The sequence below is a fragment of the Curcuma longa genome, chromosome 19 (assembly GCF_044706935.1).
Source record: "Curcuma longa cultivar G26 ecotype Majalengka, Jawa Barat chromosome 19, ITB_CL_G26_1.1, whole genome shotgun sequence".
NCBI classification, from domain to species: Eukaryota; Viridiplantae; Streptophyta; class Magnoliopsida; order Zingiberales; family Zingiberaceae; genus Curcuma; species Curcuma longa.
In genome coordinates this window covers 7,633,384-7,647,753 of record NC_133879.1, presented here as the reverse complement: position 1 = coordinate 7,647,753, position 14,370 = coordinate 7,633,384, and the positions used below count along the sequence as shown (strand labels likewise).

At 37.4% G+C, this 14,370-nt stretch overlaps 1 non-coding gene across 1 annotated transcript; it reads right to left on the bottom strand.

Moving 5' to 3' along the window:
- Window positions 1–9,060: 9,060 nt before the first annotated feature.
- LOC141812814 (small nucleolar RNA snoR53Y) lies at window positions 9,061–9,142 on the bottom strand. The gene has a single exon (XR_012600347.1). It is a non-coding gene; the product is annotated as a small nucleolar RNA snoR53Y (small nucleolar RNA).
- Window positions 9,143–14,370: the final 5,228 nt, after the last annotated feature.

Here is a 14,370-nt window from a genome sequence, read left to right as displayed (position 1 = left end):
GCCAAAGGGGCTATTTATCTTCTTGGGGCTATTTATCTCCTTTTATTTTAGGGCTTAGTCGTAAATACTTTGGCTATTTATCTGCCCAATATTATATACAGGGGTAGCAGAGGAACTTATATTATATACAGGCGGATTAGTCTACGCCTTTGGGGCTATTGTAGACTAATCTTCTATAATAAATTTTATAACTTATTAGAAAATGCACTACCAGGTGCTGCACACCTTTATCGAACCCATGAAGAGTAGATCCGTGATTGGTCAATTCGTTTGACCCGTCAGACTCTTATCCTTAAGGGAGAAGTGCGAGGGCGAAACAAAGAAAGTGTAATGATGAACGACTCCGGTCAACTATGCCATTCACGACTTTTAGTGACAAGTGACAAATAATCTCTAAACACATATTATATGTAAACGGATAGCAATGGCTAGCATGTACCTACAAATACATGAGAGATACTCTAATAATGTATTATTATAGGCAACGAGTAGGTTATACAAAGTAGGCATGCCACAAACATGTAAAGATCTACGAGAAGCAACTTACGCAAGGAGCCAAAAAAGGTCTCCATCAAGTCAAGCTTTCAACTACAGATTCTATTGCATGTCAAACTATGCTTTAAAATCTCAAACTGTATCAGGTGGCGCAGTTGAAATGCATTATTCCTATAAATTATAGGAACTCAATACTTAGCACAAACAATATCTCTTGTGCCGCTATGTCAATCATGTAAAACAATATTGTGTCATACCCACACTCAACACCCTTTGGCATGCTATAAGAAACCCTTGGACATGCTATAACACAATTCAAGATGCATTGAGATAATTTTATTATTTTTTTAGTAGTATGCGTCTATATAAGATAATATCAAAATTGTACCATGCTAAATACAATCACAAAGTCACAAGTTAAGTATATATGCAACAACAATCGAGTCTTATCCCACTAGGTGAGATCAGCTATATGGATCCTTCTATGTCATTGGACTCTATCCTCTATTATATCATCATTTATATTTAACTAAATTTTATCTTGTTAAGTATACAGTTGTCTTATTTTCCTTTTTTTCTTCATCTCCTTCATCTTTCCACCTTCAATTCGCCATAGGCACCAAATATCGAAACATCAACATGACTAAAGCAATATTATTCCGATCAAAAGATTGAAACTCCATCATGGCTTGAGATTGTAAACCTTGCATTAAACAAAAGGTCTTCAAGGTTTTTTGGCCAAAGAGTGAAACCACATGGCTTCAAAACTTTTTCTTTAGGTTCCAATGTGAAACTCCCTCTTGTTATTATGATCCCTTTAATAGGTACAAACACACTCATTATACTCATTGTACATCTCACCTATTCTATTATACGCTAGGGAACACAAACTCCAAGGCAATACAGCATATGAATAAGTCAAAAATGTGAACATTATGGGTTTTCCAAAGTATCACCACAGGACAATAACAAGTCATCTCCTGGTTGGATCATCTAACTCAAGGAATGTGTGCCTCAAAAAAGAATGAGAACCCTACCTCAAATTAGAGACATGTTGTTGTCGAGAACTCAATTCAAAGTGATTGCTAGTTGTCTTGTCTAATTCATTAAGCCACTGCCAAAACTGAGGAAACAAAGGTTAGAAAAGTGTTTACCCAGAAAGGAAATGAAAAATCAAGAAGGGTGCCTCTTGGTTCATCACGAAGCCTCTATGCGAAATAATACTCACTACCGGACACAAGCGAAGGAGGATCTCTGTTTTCTGCCCAAGTATAGGGGATAAAGGTTAGAGAATAATCCATGGTGGTCCCTGGGAGAAGTAGCTTCACAACTTACTGATGTAAACTTGCTGATACCCGAAACCTGCAGTTGGTTCCAGCCTAAAGCACAAGTGTCGACAGCATCACAGAGGCCTCACATGTGGGGAAGGGGGGAGAGCAAATCGCTGATCAGGAAGACCCGACATGGCTGCTCACCAACCAGAGGCAGAGGAGGGGTAAGAAGATGTAGAAGCGGAATCATTTCAAATGGAACCACAAAGTTCAAACTTAAATATATAGTTTTTTTATTTTTATTTTTACTTTCAATTCACCATAGACGCTTGATATTGAAACATCTGCGCAATTGACACATTATTATTCCAATCAAAGATCGAAACTCTAACATAGCTCGAGATTATTATGTTAAACAAAGGTCAAACCTTAACCTACGACATTCAAGGGATTTTTTTGGCCAAAGAGCGAAACAACATGGCTCAAAACTCTCTTTAGGTTCCAATGCAAATTCTCCCTCTTATTATTATGATCCCTTTAATAGGTACAAACACACTTATTATGCCACTGCACATCTCATCTATCCTGTCATACACTAGGAAACACACATCAACTTCAAGGCAACACAAACATGTAAATAAGTAAAATTATGTGAAGATTATGGCATTTCCAAGTTATCACCACAGGACAACTCATCTCTTTGATTGCCTTCCCTCATCAACCAGTCGTCTCCTGGTTGGATCCTCTACTCGATGGATGTGTGCCACGACAAAGAATTAAAACCCTACCTCAAATTAGAGACGTGTTGTCGTTGAGAATTCAATTCAAAAGTTGTAGTTGTCAACTTCACAAAACCACTGTCCAAAATCGAGGAAACAAAGATTGGAAAAGAGTTTACCCAAAGAGGAAATGCAAAGTCAAGAAGGGTGCCTCTTGGTTTATCGCGAACCCTCTACGCGCTATGATACTGACTGCCGGACACAAGCGACGGGGGTCTCTGTTCTCTGCCCAAGTATAGGGGACGAAGGTTAGAGAATCATCCGTGGTGATCACTGGGAGAAGTAGCCTCGCAACTTACTGCTGTAAACTTACTGATGCCGAAGACATGCAGCTGGTTCCAGCCTAAAGCACGAGTGTCGACGGCATCACTAGGCCTCACGCATGGGGGAGGGGGGAGAGCAAGTCGCTGATCGGGAAGACCCGACGTGGCTGCTCAACGACCAGAGGCGGAGGAGAGATCGAGACGAAGAAGATATAGAGGCGGAATCAATTCCTCCGTGTTCCTTCCAAAAATGGAGCAACGGCAGCAAGGAGTTTCCAATTCGAAAGAGGCGAGGATTTGGCGGCGTCGCATAGGGCAGAGAGTGAAGGAGAAAATTAAACCTAATGTTAATATTTTGGGGCATAGACAGCCCGACGCCTTTTTCATTTATCGGCAAAACCCAAATTTTAATTTAATTGTTTGGCAAATTTCTAACGGGCGCATTACAAGTTTGATTTTACCTAAAAGACTTCTCCAAGTTTAAGAATTTTTAAAGACACACTTGATTTTGATATTACCCTTCTTCCAACCTCTTATTTCATTCGTGATTATTCAATGCATCCGAATCATATTTTAATTAAAAATTTATTCATTATTTTGAATGACAACGTTGAGTCATGTGTTTATCTTACCTCTTTTTATTTTACACACAACTTATATCATCATAAAATACTGACAGAATTTCAACAAAGTAAACATATCGACAGGAAGAGCAATCGAATAACCTTAAGGGGGCGTTTGGTTCAAGTTATAATATATGACTTTGGTTATGTGATTACCTAGTAATCACATAACCAAGGTTATAGGGAATAAAATATAACCCTAAACTCAAAGAAATATCATAAAATTAAATTAACTGTTGGGACATTGACCTTGATATAAGTTCCATCTAATGCTCCCAAACAACCCTAAACTCAAAGAAATATCATAAAATTAAATTAATTTATTATGTAAATTAAAATGATTAAAAAAGAAATTTATGAAAATTAATTTCTTATACCTTAAATCATTTCCACCTTTCATTCGTGTAATTTTCTGGGATTGGTTCTGGCTTCCGAAGCAAAATGTTATATAACCTTAGAACAGAGTTTAAAACTAAATGAAATTGCCTACTAACTGTCTCGTCGGATCTGGCTGTTTGGCGTTTTAAAACCCTATTCTTCACATTATGTGCAATAATGTGAAGAAATGATATTATAAGTTCACTAATTGACATATTTCTTGTTCCTTTCAATTTCCCACTAGTCATTAGCAAATAACAAAGTTTGGCTAAAGACCTCCTATCCATCCTGCAGTTATCAACACATTGTCGATCGCTATGAAAAATCATCTCATTTAAATTTATAGACCTAATATTATATCTAGACAATGCATTAACAACATATGATATGCCCCTCCTAGACCTACCACTCCTTCTCTTGACAATTAAGAAAATTGTCAACAATAAAAGCATAAATATATTCCATCATCCTCAAGTGCATAATGAGTACCGAAATCATATTCATCTCTTGCCTTGACAATTGAGTTATATCAGTGGGACACTAGTAGAAACACCTGAAACCAATGACAGCCAAAGAGTGAAAAAGGAGTTTTAAACCGTTATTGATCATCTACAAAGATTGTTGGTCATCTATAAAGATTATTAAGCAAATGGTTCTACCATAATTTAATAACAAATTATCGACCATCTACAAAGATTATTAAGCAAATAGTTCTATCATAATAAAATCTTTAAGAAAAATTATAGTAAATTTATAGGTGATTCTATCATTTAGTAAGATTACTAATTATATACAATTTGATAAAATAACTTCTAATTTGTTTCTAAAAAGTTAAAACAAACCCTAGAAAATTAAACAAAACAATTAAAAGAAGGAAAGACAATAAAAGATGAACCGAGCAATACCTCGTGGAATATGGCAGAAATAAAGAAGGAAATAAAAGAAGAAACTCCCTGCAATAAAAATATGAAGCAACATATAAGAAACCAATGTTTATAAAGAAAGTGCTTTGTTGCACAACAAAACATTTTACAACTTAAAATATATAACAGAAACACAAAGAGAGTATTAGTTCTACTTTGTCATTAGCTATTTTGGACAAAAATTACTCATTAGGGGAATACAAGGCATTGTTGAATACAAACAATGAAGAATGCAAATTCCATACTTATGTCATTAGCTATTTTGGACAAAAATTACTCATTAGGGGGATACAAGGCATTATTTATTTTCTTTAGCTCCAGAATTTGATAGAAGCTCAGAGGTATTATAAAATCATGGCTTATTCCATTATTTATTTACGCATTAGGGGATACAATCATGCCTTCATTACTCCTCCATCAAACTGACCGATGTTATAAAATCATGGCTTATTCTATTATAAAATCATTAACTAGCAAAAAATCTGCATTTTGTCTGCTAACGAACGAAGGGATTAGAGGTGGTGGCCATGAGAACAAGATTGCCACAATTTAACTTTACTGGTTCAATAGGAATGTCATCCATGAGGTGACAAATATCGGCAAAAGATTTCCATCCATTTCATTAAATCACCCGAAAGCACAACCTTAGTTCCGAAAAAATCAAAAAACAAATTTCTCACCTTGTAAGAGCTCCTCCTGCTCGTTCGCTTGGCCGCGTACACAGGCTCCCACGACCGGCGTTGGTGAGGGGAGAACAAATGCGAGGAGTCGCTAGGGTTGTGACGATTTGCAAAGCGGAGAACAGATGTGAGAGGGGCGGGGCGGGGCGGTGGGTTTTGGAATCGCTAGTTGCAAAGGCTAGGGTTTTGGAGATGCTAAGAGTCGGGGTTTTGGAATCGGGAGTTGCCAATGACGAGTCAGAGCGTCGGTCATTGGTAATTTGATATTTGATTAAAGTTTAAGGATATTTCTGTGTTAAATGTAAATATTAAAGGATATTTTTTAACTAAATTTATTGTTAATCTTGGAATTGTCAAAAATCTTAATCTGCTTAGGTAATCAGATTCCAGGATTATAACTCCTTTTGTTAACGTGGCAGTAATATTATATTATTCAGGAATTATTAATAATCTAAATCAAACAAGTTTATCATTGATAACCTTGGACAGATAACCAAGGTTATTAAAGATAACTCTGAATCAAACGTCCCCTAAGGGGTGTTTGGTTAAGGGTAATCCATGATTACCTTGGTTATCCACCCAAGGTTATCAATTAAAATCCTGTTTGGTTTAGTTAATCGGTGATTCCCTAGTAATGTTATATTCCTGACATGTCAGCATACATCAGCAAATCAGGGCATCTAACCCGGAATTGCAAAACCAAGAAAAATCGAGGTTTTGCTGGATTCTGGGGTTATCGTAATTTCGTTTACCCCATTACCCCGAGCCGTCCGCGAAAACCTCCGCGAGCCCGCCGTCCCAAGCGAAAACCTCTACCCTCCCAGAGCGAAACCCGAAACCTAGCAAGGCCTTGTCTCCCTCGGCGGCGATTCCGTCCCGAGCAAAAACCTCCGCGAGGCTTCGTCTCCCCCGAGCGAAAACATTCTTCGAAGCCCTTCCTCTCCGCGAGGCCTTCCTCTTCGTCTCGAGCGACAACATTTGAAGCCCTTCCTCTCCGTCCCAAGCAAAAACCTCCGCGAGCCCTCGTCTCCCCCCGAGCAAAACATTCGAAGCCTTCCTCTTCGTCTCGAGCGAAACTCTAGCGGTGAGTCCGTCCCGAGCGCGCGCTTCCCCTTCCGGCGAAATCCTAGCGGCGATTCCTGACCTCAGCCTCGTCCTCCTCCTCACAGTGAGTCTTCTTCCCGTTCCTTTGTGTGAAAAATGAAGAAGGTTGTTGTTTTTACCTTTCAATCTAAATCAAGTTTTACATATTCAACCTTTTTATGTGGTTTCAATCTGTTGGTGATTTTATTGTCCTATTCTATTGCTCTTGGCTGAGCCGTCAACTGATCAAATTCTTTCCTCCACTGTTTCTATGCTGCTTGCCATCATTTTCTATCAAAATAAACGTGTTTCTGAAAGTTAAAGCAATGTTTCTGAAAGTTTCTGAAAGTTTCAATGTAGGTTAACCTTGGATTAGATTGCTGTGCTAAATAAACTATATTGTCAATAAGAACCTAAGAAAGAGTTTATCATGGAACTGGCTATTGTGTTCGAGTTATTTGGGCTGTTTGGCCTTTCTCATGAGAACCTATCATGGACATATTGTACAAGGATAAGGTTTAGGATAGGGATCAATGGGCTAAATTTATCATGACAGATCCAAGTTTGATTAGTTGATTATTGATCTTTGAATAAAAATGAACTATCAAATAATAACTCTATGATATCAATGCACACAAGTATTGCATTTCTGTTTACTATTTGGTTTGACCTTGCAAAAAACTTGTCCTGACCAAAATTTTAGTTGAACTCAAACTACATTTTATTTATCAAAATCCAAACTGAAATGAAAATTAGATTTTATTTGAATGATGAACACTGCTGAAGTGATATCAATTTTGTCTTCTTTTGCTCAAGTGATATCAATTTCAATTTTGTTCCAATTCCGGTTTGCAGGTTTTTACATTTGGGTCAGTTCCTCTCAAGACTTATTTACCTGATGGAGACATAGACCTTACTGCATTCAGTGATAATGAGAATATAAAAGATACGTGGGCTGCTACAGTATGTGCTGCATTAGAGAGGGAAGAGAAAAATGAAAATGCTGAGTTCTGAAAGTAAAAGAAGTTAAATATCAGCATGGTCATCTTTAGCTATGCTGAGTTTGGATGTTGTAGATGCTAAATTATCTATAGAAGGATTATCTATAGGTACCTTCTGTATTTTAACATGGGGAACTTGCTACTGTGTTTGAACTACGTCACTGAAGGTGTTATATTGTACGAATGAATGCTTATTTTTACCTAATCATGAGTCATGTATAATAATTATGTCTTGGAGTAAATCTTGCATTGTTATCGTAATTGTATAGATAAAAGTTCAAACCTGATATTATCTTTTCTGAAGCAGAATATATGGTTTTCCTTGAGTTAGTTTATTTGTGTAATTTATTTGGGTAGAGGCAGGGTGAGGCATGCGCCATGCGCTTGATGCAGCATGGAAACAAATGCTCGAACTAAACTATTTTCATTTAGGAAAGCTATTTTTTGATTAGAACATATTATTTTTATGAAATGATTTTTTCTTGTGGATCTTCAAAACTTTAGTTGGTCTAGATTTATATAGGGATTTTATAGTCGAATTTTGTGATTAAATGCATGTAGCCTGCCTGTCCGTCGAGAGCAAATTTATAATATATATTATATTATTATTATTATAATTAATAATTTAATTTAATTTAAAAATAATTAAATATCAAATTAATTTAGTTGTAAAAAATAATTATAATTGAATTAGGGGTAATATAGTAAATGTCAAAGTAAGTAATGTATTAAAACCTTCAACCAAACAAGGTTTTGTCGCATTACCTAGGATTAAACCAAACAACATTAGGTTATGTTTTATTCCTTATAACCTTGGTTATGTGATTACTTGGTAATCACATAACCAAGGTAATCAAGGATGACCCCCAACCAAACGCACCCCTAGAGTCATCCGTAATTACCTTAGTTATGTGATTACCAAGTAATCACATAACTAAGGTTTAGAAAATAAAATATAATTTAATATTATTTGGTTTAATAATGATACAAAATCTTTTTTGTTTGAAGATTTTAATACATTATTTATTTTAATAATTATTTATATTACCTTTAGTTTAATTATAATCATTTTTTATAATTAAAGTAATTTGATATTTGAGATCATTCAAACACGTTCAGTTCCAAAAAGAAAATGGAACATTAGAATGCAAAATGAAAAGGCTATACAGACAGAACAAAAATAAGCTCAGATTGCACATTGAAAGTCCGTCAAAATTTTTCAGCATTAGCATGGTAAGGAATGATAAGATTAGGAAAAAAGAAATATAGGACAGTGGGTTAATAAGAATTACTAGAGAATCTCATAATGACCTCAGATATTGTCATGAAACATATCCTTTGATGTTCCAAAACATGGAAGATCTCATAATGAGCTGGGTTAATAACAACATCATCATTGCATTTTAGAGTCAACATGCAAGTTGGTTCGACAGATACACAACACTTTTGCACTGATTGAAAAGGGATACCACATTGACAAAAAGTTCAAAAATTAGAATTTTCACTATGATGGTAAGACGCCTCTCGAAACCTAAAACTCTGGAAGCTCAAAAGAAGAATGATAAGTTCCCTCAGGATACACATTGAACATTCGTCAAAGTATCTCAGCATTAGCATGGTAAAGAATGATAAACATCATTGGGAACCAAAATAACAAGATTCAAACAAGAAATAACTCCAAAAGTGTCAATACTTATGGCATAATACTTTTTTTTCACAGTTAAATATATACTAAAACTCTAAATAAATTGTGGAGTGCAATTTCAACATGTAGTTGTCGTTGAACATAATTGAGTAGGAATTACAACATGATCAATTCAATTGTATCAATTTCAACATGTTGTTGTATCTGTTGAAGGTTTTGCAGCAAACAGGGCAAGAGAATTGAGTGGGTCCGATGAGGATCTGGGAGGGGGTAGGGATCCAGTACTGCCCCCTCATCACCTTCCCGATCGTAGGGTACTGCATCAGGATTCCCTTCTCGAGCTCATGGTCGTCCCCATCTTCCTCCTCCTCGTCGATATTCGCACAATTAGAGTCAGCGGCAGAGGTTGAATTGGAAGTGTTGTTGTTGTTGATGCTGCTGCTACGGTCGATCCTGGATAAGAGATCTGCTGCAGTCGGAGTCGACAGCCCAATTTGCAGTGCCACCGCCATCCCCCCTCCTCCTCCTCCACGTCTTCTTCCTCGTCAGGCGCCGCCTCCTCATCTCCCGCGTCGCTGCTCACGAGGTTGAGTAGGGGAAGCGCTGCTCTCTTCGGAGAAGACGGCGGCGGCAGCGGAGGAGGAGCAGGCGGCGGCAGCTGGGAGGCTCAGAGGAGGGAGAAGGTGGAAACGGGGAGGTAGAGGAGGGCGAGGTCACGGCGGACGGGAGTCGAGTTTCGCGAGGGTTTCGTAGGCAGGGGTAATTTTGTAAAGAAAATTATCTTAACCCCGGAATCAAGAAAAACCTACGTTTTCCTTGATTTTCTAATTTCAGATTGGATGCTCTCTTTTGCTGACGTATGCTGACGTGTCAGGCATGAAACATTACTTGGGAATCACGGATTACCTAAACCAAACAAGATTTTGGTTGATAACTTTGAATGGATAACCAAGGTAATCACGGATGACCCCTAACCAAACACACCCTAAAAGGTGATCTAAATTTCGATGTCGCTCAAACTTTGAAAATTAACTATTCTCCGAAAAAGGTTTCAACATAGCAGCTCACTCGATATTTTTTCATTGATTCTCTTTAAGTTTTTCTCGTATATATTTCTGGTTAATTTGTTTATTTATATCAATTACAATAGAAAAGTTTATTTAAGTATTTTTCCTTTTCTATTTCTATGTAGATAGGTTTTTGTAAACTAAATACAATCATCCAATTATAATGCAGTTAGTTTTCTATATGAGATATTAAATGATTAGCAAATGAAAAAAATATATTATATATTTAGAGGTTTAAATTTCTATAACTTATTGGTAGTGTTTTTTACAACTTAGTGTTGAAATTTCAAAATTTTGAAGATGTATAGTAGTTCGAAACCCTAATACAGTGGTGTTGAACATTATATTCCAGCACTATTTCTGTTCTGAACTTTTTAAGTTCCAACATAGTTGTGGTGCTAAACTTTCTATTGTAGTGTTGATGATTTAAATTCAGCATCCTATTAGTTTTGTGATAATTTACACCATATCTATCCACACTCATCTCTTCTATTAAATGTCAAAATCCATCGATTGACTTAGCCATTTTATATTGGCAAAATTTCATGACAAAATTTTAAAAATCCAAATATTCTAGATCAAAAAACATTGATTGACTTAAAGAACTCTGATCGGACTCATTCCAAGTGATACAGGTTTCTGAAGTGCCTAAGACTCTATAGTCTTTATGTGCCCAGGTTTCTGATGATTTTTAAAAGTTTATGACTCAAGGCAATTGATACATACATATAACGTATCCAAATTAATTTTATGGGATGTTAAAACCAGACATAGACATCATAAATATCTGTAGAATCGATGGGGTGCGCTAGAAGGGGGATGAATAGCGCTCATCATTTGTTCGTTCTATTTTACAGACTAGTAGTGGAATTAGCAATTAAGACAGGGCAGATTTACTTGATTCCTAACCCCCGGGGTTAGTACGTTCAAGGTCTATGTATGGAAAGACGTCTCGTCCATTAATGGTCTTCTTTTCGTATCTTTGTTCGGAGGTGGAGAAATCCATCTTATAATCCAAATAATAACAATGAAATACAAACAAGTAAGACTTAAGATAATAAAACAAACACTCGTGGGTTGATCTGAAAGTCCTAAGGGCAGCGTACTCCTCCTGGAACTTCCTCGGTTGCACGAGTAAGATGTCGTTCGTGTTTAGTAGCACCGTAGGATGAAGAGTATGACGTAAAGAGATAATATCCTTGCCATCCACATTCAGCCCCTTATATAGCTTCTTCCGGGCACCTAGATTCTTATCGGGCACCTGAATCTGATCTGATCTAATCTGATTGCCTCTTGATCCGAGCGCTTGGAACATCTAGGGGTGCCTGGACCGTCCGGGCACCTAGAGCAACATCCAAGCGCCCCGGATATAGTCAACTCAAGTTTGACCCCAAGTTGACCTCGGGCTTGGCTCAGCTACTTTTGTTTGTTCCTCCTATGCTTCTTCAATTTTGCTTCTAGCTCCTAATTCCTGCAAAATAAGCTTACATACAAACAAAGAACCCTAAGTCTATCTGTAATCTGTCTGACCTCTTAGCCTTACCTAAGTCTTACTGATAACTTGCATTTTTATAGTTCATTTTGGTTCTAATACTTGATGTTTTCGCTCCTCTCATTATGTAATTATTGAGTATTAACTCATTTTATGGATAGGAACTTATTTTGGATCACATTACTTATTTTTATAAATATGGAGTTGAATCTAATATATATTTTTTAATATGTTTTTGTAGAATACTTAAAGAGCCATAAAATTGGATCAAGTTGAAGTATAATTTGGCGTATTTGGAGGACGTTTGAAGAGCTTAAAGGATCAACACGGGTGTGCCTCACTAAGGCACGGTCGTACCTCTACTGCAGAAGATCAACACCTCTAGGCCGTGCTAAATGGCACAGTCGTGCTTGTTTTACAGAACCTCATCTTCTACTAGTCGTGCCAAAAAGGCACGGGCGTGCCCCATTATCCAAGACCGTGTCTTACTAATGCCAGAAACAAACACAGTCGTGCCTTCTCACAGAACAACAACATCTTTAGGTCGTGCCAAATGGCACGGCTGTGTCCGTTTTATAGAACTTTAACTTCTATAGTGTTGGATCGAGTGCACGTGAGAGGGGTGAATCACGTGCTTTTTAAAAATTCGTTCGTTTAAAATCAGAGTTAGAAAATTTGAGCTTTGAAAAGCATGCAGCGGAAAATAAAAAATACGAAGCGGGAAATGCACACAGGAGAACACAGAACGATTGTACTTCATTCAGAGCCTTCGGCGACTCCTACTCGAAGACCCAGGTTCCTTGAACCTTTGCGTTGGACAATTCACTATAATCCTCGATCGACGAAACCCCCGATTGAGATATTCGAATACAAAGGATAGGACATGTGGCAACCCCACACTTCCTATTTATAAATTAATTAGAGTAGTAAGAACAATGTTACCAAACACTTTTATAGATTGTCTAAAGTCTTTTATCAAATCAACGTTTGAGATTTAAGGTTATCTCTGATCAACGATTAGGATTGCATCAACGGATCAACGACCAAGAGGAAGTTCATCTACGATCAATGATCCAGATCTATTCTATTAAGTTATAAATAAGACTTAGAGTTTTAGAAGTAACATCATCAATTACTTTTGTAATCTTCTCTCTAAGTCTCTATGCTTCAACTCTAAAGGCTTCTCCGCCTAAAGGAGTTTTGATTGAGCGCTAACTGTTTGGAAGCAACGATCCAGTTGCAACTAAGTTTTTTTTAAGATGCTTGTTATTCTCTTGACCATTTATTCACCCCTTCTAGACGGTCCAACCCGATCCTACACCAACGATTGTAGTAGGTGTATGGTAATCCTAGAGGTTATTGAAAATTGGAGATTTAAATTTTTTATTATATATGGGGGTTGTTATTTTGAGATCTAAATCTAAAGAATGAAAAGAATACTAAGCATTGTAAATAGAATTGCGAATAAGAAAGTGCTGAGAATAAAGTGCATTAACGAAGTAAAGAAGGTGCATTAACAAAATGAATAAATGTATCGACAAAGTAAACAAAGGAAAACTAAGAACAATCAACATCCAAAACTGTAAGGAAAATTTAAACAAATATCTAATGTGCACAATTAAATCTAAGCTGATAAATGGATAGTAAAATGACTCTCCCAATGTCCCTGGCTGGAGGTGGATGTGAAGCAACAAAACTCCACGGAAGGATGAGGCGACGGATGGAATCCCCAACTCCGGTGCAAACTTCGTGTGGTTGAAGTGGCAGGTGAAATGATATGAAGGAACAAGGAACCCCCTTGACTTCTTGGTGGAAGGAAGATGGTCGGATTTGAAGACGAAAATCCCTTTGACTTCTTTCCGATGGTGAGGATGGATGCGGATGATGATGACGGTGAAGGGAAAGTGGCAGCTAGCCTCTAGGTCAGGTCCAAAGAGAAGAATACCCTCATTTCCATAAAATTCAACTTTTATATCCCCTCAATCAGCCCCGCGACACGGTCGTATCTCAAGGCACGACCTTGAACTGGAGTTATTCTGCAAATGAGGCACGGTCGTGCCTAGTAGGCACGGCTTCGAGAAGACAACCTTCTGCAAAAGAGGCACGGTCGTGCCTATTAGGCACGACCCCTTGAAGTTGGCATTCTGTCATATAAGTACGACCGTGTTGTTTTGGCATGCTTGAAGATATTAGCGTTCTGTTGTAGAGGCACGGCCTAGAGATGATGAAGTTCTAAAAGTTACGACCGTGCCTCTTAGGCACGGCATGGTGAAGTTGAAGTTCTGCAGCATAGGCACGGCTAGGAGATGTTGTTGTTCTGGCTAATGGGGCATGGTCGTGCCTTAGTGAGGCATGCCCGTGTTGATCCTTTAAGCTCTTCAAACCTTCTCCAAACATGTGAAATTGTACTTCAACGTGATCCCATTTAATGGCTCTTTAAGTATCCTACAAAAATACATTAAAAACATTATATTCAACCCTATTTTTTTAGGAATAAATAATATAATCCAAAATGAGTTCCTACTCGTAAAATATGCTAATACTCAATAGTTACACAACGAAAGGAGCAAAAACGTCAAGTAGTGAGCCAAAATAAATCATAAAAATGAATATTGTCAGGACTTCCTGCCCAGACTTCCAACCTGGACTTCTCCTGCTTAGCCTCCAACT